Genomic DNA, 21,225 nt, shown 5'->3' with positions numbered 1-21,225 from the left:
TCAGGGATAGAATCCATTAACTATGCCCTAAACAACCAACCAGGAGGGACAAATATGCAAACAGTGAGCTGATCACGGACTCCACTCACTATGACACGGACATTTTGTCTCCTGAAAGCTCTGCCATGGTGTTCTTTCCGTGGAGGAACCTCTAAGGGAAGTGGACAAAGACGGTGGCCAGGGCTGGTATATTCTCAGCTCTACAGAGTACATCATCACAGTAACACCAGCAGGAAGAAGGAATTCCATTCCGGGAGAAGCAGAGTGGGCATTAGCCTTGATGAAAGGAGAACAAGAGGCACCAGCAACCTGTCAATCTATAGAAAGCAGGTATTCCACGGAGGCCCTTGTGCAGTTTTCTGAGCTCCTAGAATTCCCTGCCTTACCTCCTCCACAGCTGTGGGACTGGTGTACCCCCAAAAGATAAACTGACTCACGTGGGTGCTTTCTTATTTTGTTGTTTTTGTTTTTGATGAGACGGGGGAAGAAATCGCTTTTGTTTTCTTTTCTTCCCAGTTGACTAAACATGACATCCAACTCTCAGGCTCAGCAAACAACTTCACTAGCCATGTGAGAGATTAGACAGGACAAGAGCCTGGGGTATTCTCTCCCTGAATGAGGAAGGCCCAGGCTGTCTGTGCCTCTGACAATCATCAGGAAGGAGCAGCTGTCAAAGCTGCCTCCTGCTCCTGTGGGGCCACCAAGCCACCGAAGTCTTTATTTAATTGGTTTGTTAATCTTACAGTACAGTGCCGGCTTCTGTCTCTCCGTCCCTCACTGGCTAACTGGGCCTGGACTTTGTAAATACGTTTAATTAAGCTCCGAAAGCCACAGCCCTTCTCAAGGCTGCCTTATCCCACCAGGAGGGATGACGGCTGGAAAAGAATTAAACCAACAGCCCTGCCCCCCCCCGCCCATCTGCTGCCACCTTGGGTGGGATGCCAAGGAAGGGCTCCCTGGGGGCAGAGGTACACCACCCCATCTCACGTGGGCATGGCTGGTCTCCCAGGTCGTGGGGAGGGATAGTGTTCTGGAAAGAGACACTCATTTAGAAGATTCCAGAAGCTTAGGAAAGGGCACCCACCAGTTTCTGTGTACAAAGCTCTCCTTTTCCAGACTCACACCTCAGTTTGACAAGGAGATCCACTTGTAGGAACGATTTTTCCTGGTGATCCCCGAGCCCCAGGAGGCACCAATTCTACCCCAGGAAGGCAGGGGAGGGAATAAGAAGCCAGGAAGAGAAGACGAGAGTTTCCAGAGATGATTCCAGAAAACACACACACACACACACACACACACACATAAACGTGGTCTACACAGCTCTCAGAAGGAACAGAAATGAGCATGGTCTATACGGCAGCAGCTTTACAGTCAGGTGTCTGCCTGCCTTGCCCAGCTATCTCACAGCAGTCAAAGACAAGGGTCGCATAATACAGGGTGCATGGGAGTTAGGAGACGGGAGAATGGAGGGAAAGAGAGACGAGGAGCAAGAGAAGCTGGGAGGGGAGGAAGGGATGGAGGGAAGGAAGGAAGAGGGAGGAATGAAGGGAGGTGAGAGGGTGGGTAGGTGTGTGGCTGAACAGATGTGAAGGGGATTGGGACGACAGACTCTGCTCACTAGGACACAGACACCGACTCACGAAAACCATGCCATGGTATTGTTTCTGTGGAAAAACCTCCAGGGGGAGCGGGCAAAGAAAGTGGTCAGTGTTGGTTTGAAGCAACTCCGCAGAGCATACCACCAGAATAATGCCAACAGTAAGGAAGAAAGAACAAAAGAAAGCCCGTCCGTGTGTTACAAAAAAAATACGCTCAGTAACTCACACAGGCTTTATTTATATGTGTTTCGTTTTCACTAACGCGTGTCCACCGGCATCCAGAACAAACAACTACAGACATTAAGTCCTCCATCCAGATGCTCAACATCGCGGCCGCAGAACTATAGCCTAAAAACAGACTAAGGACCAGGAATCTGCCTGTGGACAGGCATGCAGAAAAAGTTCACACATCCAGAGGGCCCTCAAACCATCTACACGTGGTTGAGAATGTTCCAGTTTCTGTTTCGCGGATCATGCTAGACACAGGACTAGCAGAAAAAAGATGGCAAAAAGAAGTGCGGACAGGCTTGTAAGGGCAGCAAATACAGGAAGGAGCCATTCAGGGCCCAGCTCTGAGCACCAGGGAAGGAGCACTGTGAACATCCATGGCCTTCCTGAGATGGTGTTTCCCCACAGCTGCTATTTGGGACAACATTAGACCATCTTGGCTCTAGCCCAAGACCTAGGAAGCTGTTCTGCCCTAGGTTCTCGGGCGTTCACCCTTCACTAATGTCACCCATCCTGTCCTTACCATCTTTCCATCCTTGTCAGACAGAAGGAAAAGTGGAAATCCCTATTCTGCAGAGAAAGGAGGCCCGGCTTGGGAAAGGAAAGATGCTGGCTAGTGATGAGCATACAGGCAGAGCTGAAAGGATGCCCCTTACCTCCAGGGTGTCCCTTCCTGCAGGGAGAATTATAGAGAAACTGCCCTTTTCTGTCCTGGAAATGAGGAAAGAGGCTGAATAGGGTTAGAAGCAGGGGACTGGCAGTACTTAAGTAGGACCCCTGACATGCATCATCCAACACACACAAACACACACACACACACACACATGCTCATACACACATATACATATGCAAACACACTCATACATTCACATTCATATATACATACACACACATACACACTCTCATACACACGTACACACTCACAATGCACTCACAATGATACTACCTTTGCTCTTTCTCTCCCTCTTCCTCTCCTCTCTTTCATCTTCCTCCCTCCCTCCCCCTCTTCCCACTAGAGTCCTTGTTATTCAAAATGGTCCCTGCATCAACAAGGTCAACCATGAATCTTCTGGGAGGTCTGGGAGCAAAGTCTCAAAGTGATCTGTAAGCACAGGAACCTTCTAGAAGCCTTACTGTGGCTCCAAGTAGAGGCAGGAGGTCAACAAGATGGCCTCTGGTTTTCTTCTAAGCCAGGAAGTTGGACTGGTGGTTCTGAGAAGCCTTAGTCAAAGCCACTGCGCACAGAAGCTGCTGCCTGGAGGCGAGGGCTGAGCTCTGGTTCCCTCCCTTCCGTGCCAGCTCATGGCTGAGGTGTTCCTCTCCAGGACCCAACTGACAGACCAGAACACACAGGCTCTGCTCTGACTAATTGCCAGCACTCGGCTGAAGAGACATTCCTCATCCAAACAGCCTCATTAATCTCCCAATGCCAGCACAGCGAAGCTGGCAACAGTCCTCTCATCTTCCACGCCTAAGTGCTGGCTCCTAGAAACCCCGCAAGGAGGCCAAAGTGAGAGCCCGACTGAGCCCTCCATTGGGTTAGTCCCCGACCTCATCCTGAAGTCCCAGAGCCTTGGTGTCCCCAGTTGGAGGACTTCATCCGACATCACGGATATACCTTGGAAGGCCCAAGGAGCATCACGCGGAGAAACGAAGGAAGTGACTTTTGGAAATACTTGCAGGATGTTGGACATGGGGAGGAGATGTTTTCTAGAAAGTTCTAAGGCAACCCTGGAGAATGCAGAGCTTTTGCCAGGCTTTGAGTCTGTGACTCAAGCTGTCCTCACCCTCTGGCTGAAGAGTGTGTCCAAGGCTCTCCTGCCCTTCTCCTCTGGGGGCTACTACTGTGAGTCTGTCCCCGCCCCAGATGGGAAAATCTTATGAAACCAATCTTTTCTGTCTCTCAAAATACACTTGTCTTCTACCTGGTTCTGCCAACTCACAAGCCAGACACCCCCACTCTCGACCAACGGAGGCAAACCAGATATGAAAGCAGAACAGAGAATTAAGTAGAAGGGAGAAGAAGGGGAGGCCAGGAAGGAAAGGGCCAGGAGATATGGGGACACAGCTTCGCAGCAAGAATATAACAAACATCCAGAGAGATGCTGCCAGGCAAAGAGGTACCCCATGATCCCAGTATTTGAGGAAAAAGCAGGAGGGCCACCAGTTCCTGGCCAGCCTTGGCTACAAAGAAGAACCCGTCTCAAAAGCTAAAATCAAAACAGCACAAATATGAAAGAGATGCTTACAGAACAAGGATGTCATCGCTTACAGTGGCCGCAGGTCTGACCCCAGGTGGGTGGGCTCCCCAGCAGCTGGGCTGATGTAGACAGAAAAACCCTAGCTTTATACAGGAAATATGGGATGAAGACGGTAAATACACAGGTGTCCATCTTCTTTATTGCTTTTGTTCAAATGGACAGAACGGCTGGCCTCTGTCCATTCCAGCAATCCTGCCAAAGCTCTGGAGAGCCAGCCAGAGCCTGGCCAAGTGGCTGTTAAAATATTTGCTGAGGCAACACTGCCCTCTGCTGACCGCAGGTTCTCGCGTCCCTGGACCGTCTCTGCCCAGGAAAAGGCTTGAGTTAACTGTTTCACCCAGCCCTGCATTTTCTGACTCCCTGTGGCCCTGCTTTGTTCTCATGGTTGGCTCAGATTTGCTGCGACCCTACAAACACAGCAAAGGGCACCGGTCTGAGATCCAGCAGAGCCCACACAGCGTGCCAGGCAGCCAGAGTCTTTGCAGCTGTAGTCTCTGCTGGGGAAGCACAGACCTGGACCTGGGGAATATGTGTGGAGCAGAGTACCAGGCTGCCTTTGTGGAATAGGGATGTTCTTTCCTCGGGGGTTGAGGTGTGACAAAACAAGGAGTGAACTGATGTGCAAAGAACCAACGGCTCAGACACAAACACACCAGCAACTAGAAGCACCCCCCTCATGTGTGTGTATGTGTGCATGTGTAAAACCAATGGCTCAGACACACCAAACAGAACAGCAGCTAGAAGCACCCCCCTCATGTGTGTGTATGTGTGCATGTGTAAAACCAACGGCTCAGACACCAAACAGAGCAGCAGCTAGAAACATCCCCCTTCTACAAATGTGTGTGCACACACACGCACGCGCATGCACCTGTACACACACTACAGCCAGAAGATGATGTATGTGTCTTACTCTCCCACTCTCTGCCTTATTCCTTTGAGACAGGGTCTCTCACTGAATTTAGAGCTTGTGCTTTGTTTGTCACTTTTGTTGTCTGGATGGGGTTTTTTTGTTGTTGTTGGTTTTGTTTGTTGCTTAGGCTGGGGGCCAGTGAGCCAGACTAATCCTCCTGTCTCAGGGTTACAAGCACACAGGGGGCCTTGCTCAGCTTTCTCCCTCAGTGGGACCACACACACTCACATACTCACACACACTCACAATCACACACACTCACAATCACACACACTCACTGGCAATCACACACACTCAGACAATCACATACTCACAGACAATCATACACACTCACACACATTCACAGAAAATCACACACATACACTCTCAAACACAGTCACATACTCACACACACTCACAATCACACACACAGACAATCACACACACTCACTGGCAATCACACACACTCACAGACAATCATACACACTCACACACATTCACAGAAAATCACACACATACACTCTCAAACACAGTCACACACTCACACACACACACACTTACACTCATTCACTGAGCCATCTCTCCCAGTTACATGATTCATTTTTTAAAGCAGTAACTGGTCACATTTCCAGGTGGAGCGTTCACTTTCAAGAAACAGTTATTAAATAGTCCAAGCACACTGATACTTGAGTCTATCAATGGGAAGGCACACAGAAGAATACACGGTCTTCAACAGCACTGGCCTGTGTGCAGGGCTCTGTTCACATGGAAGCCCAGAGGACATTTCTCCCTTCCAGCCTGCATTTCTCTTTCATTCTCAAACTTGAGGTAATTGTGGGGGAACACTGTGATTGCTGATTTGTTGTGTGATGTTTTTTACTCTTTTGGCTTTTGGGGGGCCCACCATCCAGCTCCCAAATAAATTATTCTTTCGGAGGCTTGTTGTTATTTATGCCTGGCCTTAGCTTGGCTTGTTTCTTGTCATCTTTTCTTAAATTAAATTATCCCTAATACCTTTTCCTCTGAGCCTTCTTTTTTTTTTACTTCTCTATATCTTACTTTCTTTCTTTTTGGGGGGGGGGCAGTTTCAAAACAGGGTTTCTCTGTGTAGCAGCTCTGATTGTCCTGGAATTCGCTCTGTAAACCATGCTGGCCTAGAACTCACAGAATTCCGTCTGCTTCTGACGCCCGGCTGCTGGGATTAAAGACATGCACCACTGTCTTTCACTCTTACTCCTCGACTTGTGAGCTACTGGCCCTGATGTCCCCCTCACCATGTTCTCTTGCTTGCTCCTCCCTTCTCATCCCCATTTCTTCTGTTTATTCTGTCTGTCAGTCCTGACCATCCTTGCTCCTGCCTCGCTATTGGCTCTTCATCTCTTTATTAGGACAGTCAGGTGTTTTAGATAAAGAATCATAGCAAATGCAGTGTAAACAAAAGTGACCCACATTGAAGTTACATTCTGCAACCCTGACCCCACCTCAGCAGTGACCCTGCTTCACGCAGACGCGGGAGGACCAGGGCAGCAGATGTCCTGCGTCCTTACCAGGGCAGCTTCCAGAGATCATGTGAGAGGAGTTAGAACTTCTGCCTGGACATTGAATGTCTCAGTCACACCGCTGCAGCGCAGTGAGGAGCACAGTACTGTCCACGGTGGTGATGGTGGTGACTCTGGTGACGGTGGGGACGGTGGGGACGGTGGGGACAGTGGTTACTTTGGTGATTTTGGTGATAGTTATAAGGAGAAACTATTGCTTATTCTTTTCTAATAACTGTGTGTCGTATTTTTTAAGGCACAGAACAACCCTTTTACGGTGAGTGCCATTTACATCCCTGCTTTAATCTTCTTATTTTATTACTATTGTTGTATAATGTGTGGTAGCAATGTGTAGCAGTCAAAGGACAACCATGGAATCCGTCCTCTCCTCCACCTCCACATGGGTCTCAGGAATTGCATTCAGTTTGCCCAGCTTGCACTGCCAACGCCTTTGTCTAGTGAGCCATGTTGCTGACCCTACACCCACAGTTTAGACATGGGGAAACTGAGGCACAGCACAGGTATGTCACTTGCCTAGGTCACAGAGCTGGTGAGTGAGAGAGGGACTGAAACCCGACCAGTCTGGTAGTGGAGAGCTCCCATGTTTTTAGCCACTGTTTGGCTTTATCCCTGTGAAGTAAACTCTAATTTTGGAAAGGAGGCAGACCTACTCCCTAGGTAAGCTAACGATTCAAGCCAAGCATCGCAATTACAAACGGGTCCACAGAGAAACGCTGTGGAAACGCAGAGGTGGTCTACATCAAACTGTTTAATGTGAGACTCAGTTCCAACAGATGGTCTCCAAGGGCCCTTACTGATGCCCAAGCCTGGCCAGGTAGTGTGAGAACCTCCCCACGAAACATATAACGTTCCCAGCCATGTTCCCAGACAGAAAGAGGTGAGCACGAAACACTGATGGATGCTCCCAGAGAGTGGCCTCCATGGTCACACAGGTCACCTAAGTGGTCCTTCTCCCTCTCCATCTGCTCCTTTTTCTCCTTTTCCCTTCCTGGAGACTCTCGCTGGGGAGGTTTCCATCCCCGGATCTCTTTCACTCTGCCCTAGAGAGATGGGTGAGGTACTTCACACATCACCGTAAGGACGGCACTATGACTACATGCATACACAGAGAAAGAGAGAGACAGAGACACAGGAGGGGGACCCCTCCTGACCGTAGCCGCCTTCTGTAATGACAATGAAAATGCAAACAAAAACCCAGCTCCTCTGGTCTGTCTTACCAATGACTCAACCCCACCAAAGACCCTGAATAATGGAACTGGGAAACATAAATGACAGATGGAAGACAAACACTCCTGGCCCCTGGATTAGGTGAACTTTGTCCTCGGTGGTGGAATGGTGAAGTTACAGGCAGAGTTCTGACTGAGCCTTAGATGGCCAGCAGGGGGCTCTGGACCCCAGTGCAAACCTAAACCACAGCTCAGCCATGTCCGCGCCCCCCCTGCCCCTGGGGATCTCTGAGGGCCTCTCATCATGAGGGATCTACTAACTCAAACACAGAATACTTCATGGTCCTTGTTTGAACACCTCAGCAGGTGAGCCACCGGCTTCTGAATATCAAGCTCCCCCCACCCCCGAGCTTCAGGCTTCCCATTTCCTGGTTATCTGCTGAAAGACCATAGTCTCCTCACAAACTAGTTTTCATTTGTCTCAGTAGAATGTCTGTTTGTTTGATTTTGTCAATTTGACACAAGTTAGGGTTATCTAAAAAGAAAAGATCTCAACTGACCTCAAATGCCTCCATAAGATTGGCCTGTTTTAAAATAGGGGGGCACAGACCTAAACAGAGAACCCTCAACAGATGAATCCAAATAACTAAGAGACACATAAGGAAATGCTCAACATTTTAAGAAATTAGAGAAATGCAAATCAAAACAACTCTGAGATTCCATCTCACACCTGTCAGAATATCCAATATCAAAAACACTTAAACAGTTTATGCTGGAGAGAATGTGGGGTAAGGGGAACACTCCCCTGCTCCTGGTGAGAATGCAAACTTGTACAGTTGCTTTGGAAACCAGTATGGCAATTTCTCAGAAAATTAGGAAACAAACTACCTCAAGACCCAGCAATACCACTTTTGGGTATATACCCAAAGGATACTCAATTATACCACAAGGACATGTGCTCAACTATGTTCATAGTAGCATTATTCATAATAGCCAGAACCTGGAAATAACCTAGGTAACCCTCAACTGACGAATGGATAAAGAAAATGTGGTACATTATTCAATGGAGTACTATACAGTGGTAAAAAAAAATAATGACATCTTGAAATTTAATCATATTGAGTGAGGTAACCCAGACCCAGAAAGATAAATATAATATGTGCTCACTCAAAAGTGGCTTTTAAACATAAAGCAAAGAAAAACAAGCCAACAGTACGCAACCTCAGAGAACCTAGTCAACACAGAGGACTGTAAGAGACATGCATAGACTTAATCTACACAGGAAGGTGAAAAAGACAGGATCTTCTGGGTAAACTGGGAGCATGGGGGTCATGGGAGAGGGTAGAAAGGGAGAGGGGAGGAAGGAAGGGTAGCAGAGAAAAATGTATAGCTCAATAAAAACATTGTAAAAAAAAAAGATTGCTCTGTTAGGCAATTTCTTGATTGGTGATTGATGTGGAAGGGTCCAGCTCACTGTGGGTGGTGTCATTCCTGGGCTTGTGGTCCTGGGACTATAGAAATCAGGCTAAACAAGCCATGAGGTACAAGTCAGTAAGTATCACTCCTGCCTCCATGTTCCTGCCCCGACTTTCTCCGTGGTGAACCATGATGTACAGTGATGTGGAACTATAAGCTGAAATAATCTGTTCCTTCCAAGATGCTTTGGGTCACGGCAATAGAAACCCCAACTATGACACATGGAAATTTGTGCTAGCTATTGTATTTAAACAGCCATCAAAAATACATAGTCAGGCCCCACCCCCACCCCCACATTCCACTCACATTTTCTGTCAAGAACCCACAGCCACCTCTACCACTAGGGATTCTGCTGAGAGAAATGTCTGGGAATTAATTGCAGGCTCTAGCCAGTCACTCTCTGTAGAAGGTCTGGACCGTGAAGGGTCTCCAGACAGCTTAGGAGCGTGGTTGGCATTCCTGAAAGCATCGTCCTATGGTGTGCTTATGAACATGTCTCTAGGCAGTTAAAAGCACAGAACAAATCTTTCCTTTCTTGCAAGTAGGCCTGTCAGTCGGACCCGAAGTGGGAATTGTGCAAAACATATAGTAACAGCTGGCCTCCTGGCAAATTCTGACACAGTGCTTGCTGCACGCAGCTCATGGTGGGGGTGAGAGAACGCTCCAAAGAGAGAACAAAACAAGAGGATTGAGGATTCCACACTACCCGCACCCCCTGGTAGGAGAGGGCAACACAGGCAGGAGCAAGGTCTCCCGTGATTCCCTTCCAGGGCGGCCTGCTCACCCTGTTTCCTTGCTACACCCACCCAAGCTCAGTCTTAGCCTCCTGCAGGGTGGAGAGAGCCTAGAGCTGCCATGATCAAGCACCACAGACTGAGATCAAGGAGCTGGCAGAGTTGCATCCCTCAGGCAATTTAAAAGAGAATTTGCTCTCCTTCCTCCGCTAGTTTCTGGTGGGTTTGCTCGCAGTCTTTGGTGTCTTTGGCTAGCAGAAGCAGCACCAGCATCTCTATTATCTGCACAAGCAACCTCCTCCTCTGTGTATGACCACATCCAAATACCAACCTTTCTCCAGGGAGATGTCATCTGAATTCAACTCACTCACAACCTGTTCCACGGCCCTGCTTCTAAACAAGGTCCCCTCTTACCAGGAATATCTTATCCAGAATTAAGATGACTGTACCTCAGAGGACTTCTCCAAGAAAGCTGTTTGGCTGCCTTGCATGTCGGTAGGATCTCTCCAGGTTACCGTAGGGAACTGATGGTTTTATCCAAACCTAAGAGTGAGCACTCACTGAGGTTCTTTCCCAGGCTCTGCTCAGAGTTTCCTGCAGGTCCTCTTCACCAGCCTCCCAGGAGAGTTAGGTATATTGGGATCTTTCTAATATTTGCTATGTGCCAAGCATCTACCTAGTTACAGTCACATTTTGAGAATGAAGGCAACAAAGGTGAGCGTACTGAAGTCCCTTGTTGTGGGAATTCAGCCAATAGCCTTGGGTCTGAGCCCCACCTTGGGCACCAGATGTAGCCAGAAGTGTTCTGCTTTCTGCTGGTTCCCCTAGACCAGTTTTTCTCTGCCCACCTGTTCCTGGAACCACTCATGAAATAACCACCACTCAGGCTTATCAGTTACAATTGTTTGGCCAATGTCTTAGGCTTCTTACTGGCTAGCTCTAACTTTTAAATTAACCCATTTCTATTAATCTGTGTATTACCATGAGGTTGTGGCTTATCGGTGCAGCATGTTATTCCTTCGGTGGCTGCGTGGCAGCTCCTCTGACTTCGCCTATTCTCTCTTCCTATCTCTGTTCAGATTTCCTGCCTGGCTTTACTCTGTAAAGCCATTGGCTGAAATAGCTTTATTCATCAACCAATAAGAGCAGCACATATACAGAAGGACATCCCACATGGGTCCCTGTTGTTAAGAGAATTTGACATTGAAAGCTGGGCATGGAGGCTGGAGGCGTGACTTTGCTGGTGGGGTGACTATTCATAATGAAGATCTGGGATCCACCCCAGGCACTACACAGGGCTAGGTGTGGTGGCACATGCCCGTAAGCCCCGCACACAGGAGGAGGGGACACAGGCCTTTTCTCATCGCTGCAATAAAATAAAGACAAAAGCAACTTAAGAGAGAAGAAGTCTGATACAGCTCATAATTCAAGGGTGCAATCCATAAGGGCAAGGTAGTCAGGCAGCAGGAGCTTGAAGCAGCAGGTCATGTCACATCCACAATCAGAAAGAAGAGAGGAACGCTTGCATGTCAGTCCTCGGCTCACTTTCTCCTTCTTTATACAGTCCAAGATCTCAGCCCACGATGGCCATGTATTTCTACCTCCACCTAAACAAGGTGATGCCCCACAGAGCACAGAGACTCCTCTCCCAGTGGTTGTAGGTATTATCAGATTAATAACCCAGAAGTACGATCAACAGGCAGAAAGATCAAAAGTTCAGAGCCATCCTCAGACTCTCAGAGAATATATCTCTATGAGTTCACTCTGAAGAGATGATGTTGGGTTTTGTGTGATACTTGACCTCACCGTGAAACCCACGACTGTGTTAATAAGATCAACCTTGGATCAGGGGGCAGAGCTAGCAACTAGTTGATAGGAATCGGTCACAGGGAATGTGGAGGAGCCAGGAAGACAGATAGAAAGACATTCAGGGAGGAATAGGGAGGGACTTGCAGGGACTTAGAGGTATTTTTGGTTTGGAATGACACTCTCTTGCTGGGTCTCTGGCCAAAAAGGAAGGTCAGCTGGTCCTTCTTGGTCTGAGTTAGCAGGTTTTCACCCCAACATCTGATTCATAAGTCTTTATTGGTAAATAGAATGATAGGGACTTAGTTAAAAAATATATTTGTCATCATCCATAGATCTAGTGTCAGAAAGACTGGGAATCCCACCAGGCTGTAGCCTAAGGGGCAGGGTGCTGACTGTGGGGTCACGGGGCTGCAGATATCAGTTAAAATAGCAGTAGGTTTAGGTGCGGTCACTCAGTGAAGGGAAAACAACAACTGGAGGTCTGGCTGACTGACATGCGGGCTCATGCACTTTCAGTCCTCCCGTTGCACTAAGGTCCCAAGCCTGCTCACCAGAACAATTCTCCACCAAGGAATCTAGAAACCCCTTTAGTTAGGTACCCATGACTGAGCATTAGGTTCCTCTCGACCCCAGCTCTGTTCCTTGTCTTTGCAGCAACCCTACAACCAGATGTCTCATTCCCAACACAGTCCCTGGGTTATGGTCCTGGCATTAGAACTCTTATTCTCAACAGGGGGAAGATAAGGACAGTGCCTCACCTCTGGCATGTGTAGAATATTGCCTCGACAGTCCTCAGCCCGAATTCTCCCACCACACCACACCCTCAAGCTACAGGCCTGACCCTTACTTGACTTTTAATATTCCTTTGTTCAGAGAGATAATAAAGAATTAGGTTTTATATGCTAGGCACTTAAAGACATATATTGTATATACTCTGGGGGCTCAGATTTTAATAAAAGTTTTGAATATGAAAACAATATCAAACATTGCCTAGGGTGCAGAGAAAGCAGATAATTCTGTTATGAAGGTTTTCAGAATAAGGCCTGAACTGTCCTAGATACAGAACCAGGAGTCCTCTGGACAACGCCACGGCACATGTTTCGTGTTTTCGTGTGTGTCCCCATCCCCCTCTCCCTCCTGACCTGCTGCAATGAACACAGCGGTGAGTCAACAGCTGGGCCGGGAGTGTTTCAGGCCCCGCCATCAACGGATGGTTTCCTGGTGTTGTTCAACACTGGCCTTGCCCCTCCTGGGAGCCGATAACCCGTCCTTTACGATCCTTTCTGTGCTGTTGTTTTCTTCCAAGGTTTTACAAAGCTGTACAGAACATTCTTTCTGTTTCCTCCCACCTTATTGGGGGGGTGTGATTCTGAGAGCTCAGATCAAAACAGTCTGTGAGAAGGGGTAGTGACGTCCGCTGTCCCTGCGCTGCTGTGGCCTAGCCTCAGCTGGAGAGCGACGGTGCAAAAACACCTCAGATTTGGAGTGCCCACAGTGCCTGGTTTCCATGCACGAAGGAACATAGCCATTGTTCTCTGTCTATAGAGCGGATGCAGCACGCCTGTCCCTCTCCCCCTCCTCTGGGCTCTTTCAATTCATCTCTGAAGGTCATATTTGAACCAAAGAGCTGAGAACAGAGGTCTGGCGTCTAAATCAAGCAATTGTTTCTTCCTAGATTGTTTCTTTGGTTTCCCGCTTACCCTCTGTTCTGTTATGTAAATGTCTATCTCAGGAGCACTGGCCAGCAGACAGTTCGCTAGGAAGGCTCTGGTGGCCACAGAACCTGGTGTCTCCTGGGAGCTAGAAATGGGGATGGGAAGGAGGGGTAGAGTAAGCAAATGGGGGTCACCTCCTTGTAGGGAGTCTAGGCAGAAGACAATTGGAATGGGGGTTATATTTTTGTGTCTTATATTGTGTGCTATATTGTGTCTTTCCCCAGGGCCACCTGGTGCGGCAAGTGTCCCTAGAAGGATGCCTGGCTTCCAGGGATCAGGACTGTTCAGGAGTCTTGTCACCTTCCCAAATGACTACCAAGGAGATTCAGGTTCTAGTCCTCTGTCTGCTGCTCTGCCTCTGAACTGAACAGGGCATGATTTAGACTTCCTGGGGCAGCAGAGGGCTCAGAACTCAGGATTTCTCTATCTTGAAGAAAATGGCTGCCTAAGTCACTGTTCTATTGCTGTGAAGAGACACTGTGACCAAGGCAACTATTACAAGAGAAATCTTTTAACTGGGAGCTTGCTTACAGTTTCAGAGGTTTAGGCCACGGCAGGAAGCATGGTGGCATGCAGGCAGGCATGGAAGCAGTAGCTGAGAGCTACATTCCTGATCCATAAACAGAGAGGGAGAGAGACTCTGGGCCTGGCATGGGACTTGGAAACCTCTAAGCCCACTCCCAGTGACACACCTCCTCCAACAAGGCCACACCTCCTCCAACAAGGCCACGCCTCCTAACCCCTCTCAAGTAGTTCCACTCCCTGATGACTAAGCATTCAAATCTATGAGCCTATGGGGGTCCTTCTCCCAACAGCCACCCCAGGATGGGACACTGCCCATCACCCTACATCAGAGAGTCATGTGCCAAGGCCTTGCTGTCAGTGAGCCCCGGCCTTCAGACCTGTACACACCTCTTCTTCACTTTCTATAGTTCACTCACTCTCTTAGGCCGCTTGGCTGGCTGTGTGGTGGATCCTGGGGTGTTTCACATTGATCCTTGCCCACAAATGCCCTCTTCCTCTGTGCCTTTCATTCCTCAGCGTTTCATACTTTTTAATTTCATTAAACTGCTAGGACCATCTTGTTGAAGAACATGTCCCTTATATAGATTTTATATCCTAGAAACACCAAGACACTCACTGAGGGGCTCAAGAAATTCCTCAGCACTGAAGAAGACACATTGCTCTTCCAGGGGACCCAAATTTTGTTCCCAGCACTCATGTTGGGTAACTCCAGCTCCTGGAGGTCTGATGCCCCCTTCTGGCCTCTGTAGGCATCTGCACTCACGAGTATATACCTACACAGAGACACATCCACATCGTTTTAAATGATACAAAGGTTCTTAAAGAGAAACACTGAGGGTCTCCTTGCCATAACAAACAAGCCCAAAGTCAGCCTCTCTGATTCTTAATGTCTTCACTGTAGTGGTTTTCATCTGGGGTTTATCTAGGGAAGGTACCCACAAAGGCTGGTTATTAACTCGCCAAACTTCCCAGACTATCTTCTCTGCTGTGGGTACTGTAGGAGACATAGAAGATACCAGGAAGTCCCTGTGGTCCTGCTGGGTTCCTTTTATGGTGTCGGGGGGAGGGTGAAGGGGGAGGGGGCTTAGGCTCAGTCTCCTGGAGTTTCCAGAAGGCAGATACACCCTAGCAGTAACAAGCTTAGATTTCCCCTGCTGCAGGAGGTGAGACTCACGGAAGGTGGGGCAGGGAAGCCTGTGCATGTCACATTGTCACACCCCTAAAGACACCGACACACATCACCTGCCTTCCAAACAAAGTAAGGGAGCTGCTGTCACGTCCCAGCTCAGAAATATGGAGACCTTGAAAGAAACAGCCCTGCCAAGAAAATGATATGCCTCTCTAGTACCACTAGAGGGCAGTGCAGCTCGCTGGAAAGAGAGAGAAGCCAGTTTTCCTGGAGCAGCAGGTTCCATTGCACATAACCTTCTGTCTAACGTGACCCTGACAACATACTGCTGGGATAGGCTGAGGACTGTTGCCCAGTTTCACACACAAGGAAAGGAAGGTTCATGAGGTTTAGACTTGTTCCAGGCAGCCCAGCTGCGAACGTTGCTCAGGAGGCCGACTCTTGGAGCCTCTAGAACCAAGCCCAGGTTGAACCCACAGCTGTCTACAAGGTTGATGCCAAGTCTACAAAGGTGGTACTAAAACTCCACCCACTGTCATTCTCCTCCCCACCCCAGCCATTCCCTTTGCTGTCTGTCCATTCCCAAGAGAATTAGGGAAAAACCGAAAAGAGTTGGAAGTTCAGTGGCTGGATCGGACTCTGGGAGCAGCTGTGATAAAATCTCAATGAGGGAAGTTGCTTCACGGCCATGGGCTGCCAGCCCAACCCCCTCCCATCCCCTCCACGCTCACTACCCCACCAGCATCACACACACACACACACACACACACATGCACGCTTACACACATACACACGCACACACATGCACACACACGTGTGCACGCACGCACGCACATCCAGCCCAACCCTCTCCCATCCCCTCCACGCTCACTACCCCACCAGCATCACACACACATGCACACACACACATGCACGCACGCTTACACACATACACACGCACACACATGCACACACGCAAGTGCACGCACGTACGCAAATGTGCGCACACACACACCTGGTGTTTCAAGGTCATTCCAGCACCTACCCTTCAGAGTGTCCAGTGAACACTGGCATCAGAACTGCTAGCAGAAATGGGCCCCTCAGACCTAACAAGGACCAGGAGCAGGTCCTCACACAGGAACGAGACAGATCAGAGCAAAGTTTAGAAACCCAGAGTGATGGACTTTTTGCCCCTCCCACACGCACATCTGTTCCTAGACATACCATCTACTAAAGCCAGGGGTGTTGGGAATTACATTCAGGCCACAGAGGCAGCAGATTCCTCTAGGGCAGGGCCATGTGGCAAAGACAAGTGAGAATGGAGGGGTGCCCCCCCACCTTGTGGGTGCTCCTCTGGGTGCCCCTCCACTTTGTAGGTGCTCCTCTAGGTGCCCTCCACCTTGTGGGTGCTCCTCTGGCCAAGGGCCATCAGCTCACCGAGTGCAGCATGTGACCTATGAACCCTGGCGGAAGTCCGGGATGGTGGAGGGGGAAATTAGATGGAGAAGCCATGGGGAGGAGAAAGAAAAGCATGACTCGAGCTGCATCAATGGCCCCACTGGACGCTTGGTTCTCTGCAGACTGTGGAGTAATCTGGGAGGCTGGCAAGAAGGACAAGTGTGTTTTCCTGGGCACTGTCATAGGCAACCCCTGCAAGGCCATGCATCCCTAAACCTTTGTAGGATCAAATAAGTAACACTCCAGAAAGCTTTCATTCTCGGTTTTCCTTAGGATCATGTGGAAATTCTTTCTCCTGTGCGGTGATGGTATCCAGGCCATAGAAACACAGTTCCTACCCTTCAGAGCCCCCATCAGAGGGTCTCTCTCATGCCTGTTGTAGGCAGGGTACTTAGGGGAGGAGACGTTCAAGGGTCAGGTCAAATTAAAATTGTGTCTCTCTCGGGGCATAGGAACAGTGTGGACCCAGACATTGTTTGAAAATCCCATTGCAAGTCCCCATAAAGAAGTTTTATTGTTTAAGACAGATCAATACCGAAGTGGCTTGTCTGTATTGATTTACTCCTCTGTGCCTGCCTGTCCTCCCTGTCCTGTCATTTCTGTTTCTCCCTGATCAGTCATGCTATTCTCAATCCTCCTGCCTCCATCTCCGCATCCTCTCTGTTACACTGCTCTCCCATCTATTCTTCCTGTGCACGCTCCGTCCCACCCCAAGACCTTGGCTGTGGCTTTGTTTTTCTAACTCTGACTTTACATGCAGCTGATTCTTCTGGGTCACTGTCATTTCCCCTTTCCTCCTTGGCAGGTCATCGTGCCCCTCACTGTCCTGCCTCCCGTTCCCCTTCCTCAGAGAAAACTGTACAAGGCCCCTTAGTCGGTACGCTTGAAAGAGAAGCGCAAAAAAAATGAGGCTGTGGAGAGGGAAGCCAGTTCCACAGGGCAACGTCTAGCCCTACCTGCATCCACTGAGAGCCAAACAGCTCAGGCCTGACATTGCTTTGGATGCAGGGGAGTTCCTTGATGTTCACCGTCCTTCCTTAAGGTTCTGCCTTTTCCTCTTTTCTCCTACTGCCCCCTTCATCCAGACTCTAAAAGCTAGAAAATTTGACTGTTCCGCATGTTAGGGCGATAGGAATTCTTTGAGGATGGGACCGAGTCCAGGTTCATATCCCCTGTGCCAGTTCATAGTCAGCATGTAATGAATGTTTTATGGGATGAATTTATGTGTGTGTCCTGGGGAAGACTTCAGAGGGGCCACTTCGGCTCCCATGGAGACAAACTCCGTGACATATGTCAATGCCCACAGGTACTGCTCAGTTCTCCCCAGCTCCAAAGGCTCCAACGGGTTTGTTTGTCAGGTACCCCATTTAGAGAGTTAGGTGCTGAGTGGGACACTAGGCCGCCAGCAGTGACCGCTGCTGTCCTTGGCAACAAATTCATAATTTACCTTTGAATATATCTTACTTCCTTAACTACCCAGAAGCTCTGGTTACTTGAATGAGAATGTGCCCCATAGGTAAGGTATTTGAACCCTTGGTTCCAGGCTGTTGGCTCTGTTTGAGGAGGTTTAGGAGGTGTGATCTTGCTGGAGGAAGTATGGCCCGGGAGCTGGGCTCTGAGACCTTATATTCTCCCCTACTTCTAGCTCACTCTTTCTGCTTGGTACTTGTGGCTGAGTCGATGGTTTCTCAGCTTCCCAATCCAGTTGCCATGCCTGTGACTTGCTCCCCTGCTATGGTGGACTCATTCCTCTGAAACTGTAAGCCCAAATAAATCCCTTCTCCCATGCATCACGGTTGGTCACGATGTTTTAGCACAGAGACAAGTAAGTGTGGGTCCCAGAAACATTCCCAGAGCCAGTTATGGTGAGATATCTGGAAGAGAACAGAAAATCCAGGCCAAGTCTCAGTTCAAAATGGGGAATAGGAGTGGGAATGAAGCTGTCTAGACAGGAGAAAGGGTGGATTAAAGGGTGTGGTAGACAGAGTTTGGGGAATGGCTTACAGTTTGAGAAATGTGTTCAGGGAAGGAGGCTGCAGTCTTCTGGATGAGGTGCTGTTTCTTGTGTGTGATGGCTTGTGTTTTTTCCTGCTATGGCAGAAAACAAAAAAGCATGCATTCAGCTTTTCATCAACACCGTTGTTGGGCAATCTCTACTGTCAACTTGGTAAAGTCTAGAATCACCACTATCCCAGTGGGCCTCTCTGCACACATGTGGGGGAATATCTTTATTACACTAAGGTGGGAAGACCAGTCCACTGCAGGCGGTCCCATTCCCTGGACTGAGATCCTGCATAAAAGGGAGGAAGTGGGTTGATCACAAGTGTTCATCACTGTCTATGTTAACTGTAGATGAATGTGACCTTTCTGCTGCCTGTGGTTTCCCCACCATGATGATGTACACTCTCAAACTATAAGCCAAAGTAAACTTTCTCTCTTACGTGGATTTTACTAAGTATTTTATCAGGGAAAGTAATGTGAGCTTTCTAATATGGAGATACCCACAGGCAGAAACTGGTGGTGGGGGTGGGGAGCCTGTGTGAATAAACCAAGGCAAGCAAAGCCTGAACATGTACGTTAAGTGGAATGCCAGGAACCAGTGTCTGGGGTGTGGCCGAAGCATCAGATGGGTGAGAAGAGAACATTCCACCGGAGCTAGTTTGTGCTGGAGCCCAATGTCTTCAACACTGCCCAATATGCCCAGATTTCATCGTCTAGGCAAATTTTGAGGTAGAAGTGGTGCCTATTATTGAGAGAATTCTAATAAGAAGGGAAGCTGGATGGGGAAAGTGGTTTATTCTATGAAGGCTGTTGTGACAAAATACTATAAACTGTGTGGCTTATAAACAAGAGAAATGTATTTCTTGATTCCAGAGGTTGGGAGTCCAAAATTAAGATAAGACGCCCGCAGACCCAGACTTTTGATTCATAAAAGTGGTCCTCATGTGTGAAAGGGAGGCTCTCTGAGCAGCCTTGAGAAGGACACTAATCCATTCATGAGGACTCCACCCCCATGATCTAGCCACCACTCAGATGCTCTGAACATCCTCACACTGGGGATTAGGTTTCAGGGGGAATAAGTGTTCAGACTGGAGCCCAGGGACAGTAATCGCAGCTAGCATTGCTGTCCTGTGAGGTGACCAGGTACTGATCACAGCTGGCATTGATGGGAGCTGACCAGGTACTGATTAAAGGCTTCTGTTTCCCTTCACCCCACCATTGTAGGAAGCAATGCCAGTGATCGTCTCACAGGACAGAGAGTAAGGGAGAAGGGATTTACCTGGCCAAGGCCACACATCCAGTCCTTGGAAGACTTTGAAAGCTGGCCAACACATCTCCTGACCTCCACAACTTCTCAGCCAGCACCTGTGGAGGGTCTGTCCTGCCTCTACTCCCAAAATGTCCAGGACAGAGAAGAAAGCTAGACGCAGAATAAGACGGTCTGGAATAATATTGCATAGATAGACACTGGCTAGCTTTCATCAATTTGACCCAAACTAGAGTTGCTTGGGAGAGGGGATCTCAGTTAAAGAGTTGTCCCGTGGACATGTCTGAAGAGCGTTTTCCTGATTAGTGATAAATGCTGGAGGCTCAGCCTACTGAGGGTGGAGCCACCTCTGGGTTGGCCCCTGGGTGGTCCTGGGCTATATAAGAAGCAAGCTGAGGAAACCAAGTGGAGCAAGCCAGTCAGCAGCATACCCTCAGGTCTCTGCTTCAGGTCCTGTTCAAGTTCCTCAGTGATGGACTGTAATCAGGACTGTGCTGTCCAAATAGGCCACCCCGCACCCCAGGTTGCTTTTGGTCATGGCCTCTACCACAGAGACAGAAAACAGACGAGAACAGGAGACATCAGAAGGAGATAGCAAGGAGACATAACAAGGAGACACGCATGTATTCTATATGTTTGCATCCGTGAGAGCAAACACCACAGGCATGCACGAGAACCAACGAAAGTGGCCGCCACTAGACAGCAAGGTCAGACCCAAGGACCAAGGGATGATGCCTTTGATATAACCCATGGAAATGTTGATTTTTCCAAGGCCACACTCTGACACAGAATGGAAGGGATGATTTAAAAGATATGAAAGCATCTAGGGCCTAAGAGGATTTCTGGGTAGCACAGACAAGAAGGACTTCTGAAGAGCCTTGGGAAGACAGTAGCCATTAACCTCCCTGGGGAAACTCCAGGAGAAAAGTGAGGTTGAAGGTAGCTAGAACATGGCCACACTTAGGTGAGGGTCCTCACAGAGGTGGTTACAGGACCCGTGAGGAGGTAGCTTGAGGGATCAGAGAAGGAGAAAGTCAGATACAGAAGTCAGAGACCTAAGGCACCTGTAAAAAAAAAAAAAAACCACTGGTCAAGGGGCAGGGCTGAGAGGAGTTCGAGGAAGAAGGGCCTGAGGGAACAGAGCATCTCCAGGTCTCAAAGGTTAAGACTGGGGACAGAATGAGGGTTGAAGGTCTAGAGGAGAAAACAGGATAGAACTAGCTAAGCCCAAGGCTTCTCTCCCTGCTCCTTAAGAGACAAAATAACAGGCAAAATGATGATCACTGCTTGTCAGTCAACACAGACACCATTGCAGGGCTGGGGGAGGGGCTTTTAGGCCACCAACCCAGCAACTGCTGTGTAAAGTGGAAACTGAGTCAGGCAGTCCCAGAGAGCTTCTCTGCTTCTCTGTTTACACTCCAGGGGTGACCC

Source organism: Microtus pennsylvanicus, chromosome 10, assembly GCF_037038515.1.
Source record: "Microtus pennsylvanicus isolate mMicPen1 chromosome 10, mMicPen1.hap1, whole genome shotgun sequence".
Classification (NCBI taxonomy): Eukaryota; Metazoa; Chordata; class Mammalia; order Rodentia; family Cricetidae; genus Microtus; species Microtus pennsylvanicus.
This window is presented reverse-complemented; position numbering follows the sequence as displayed.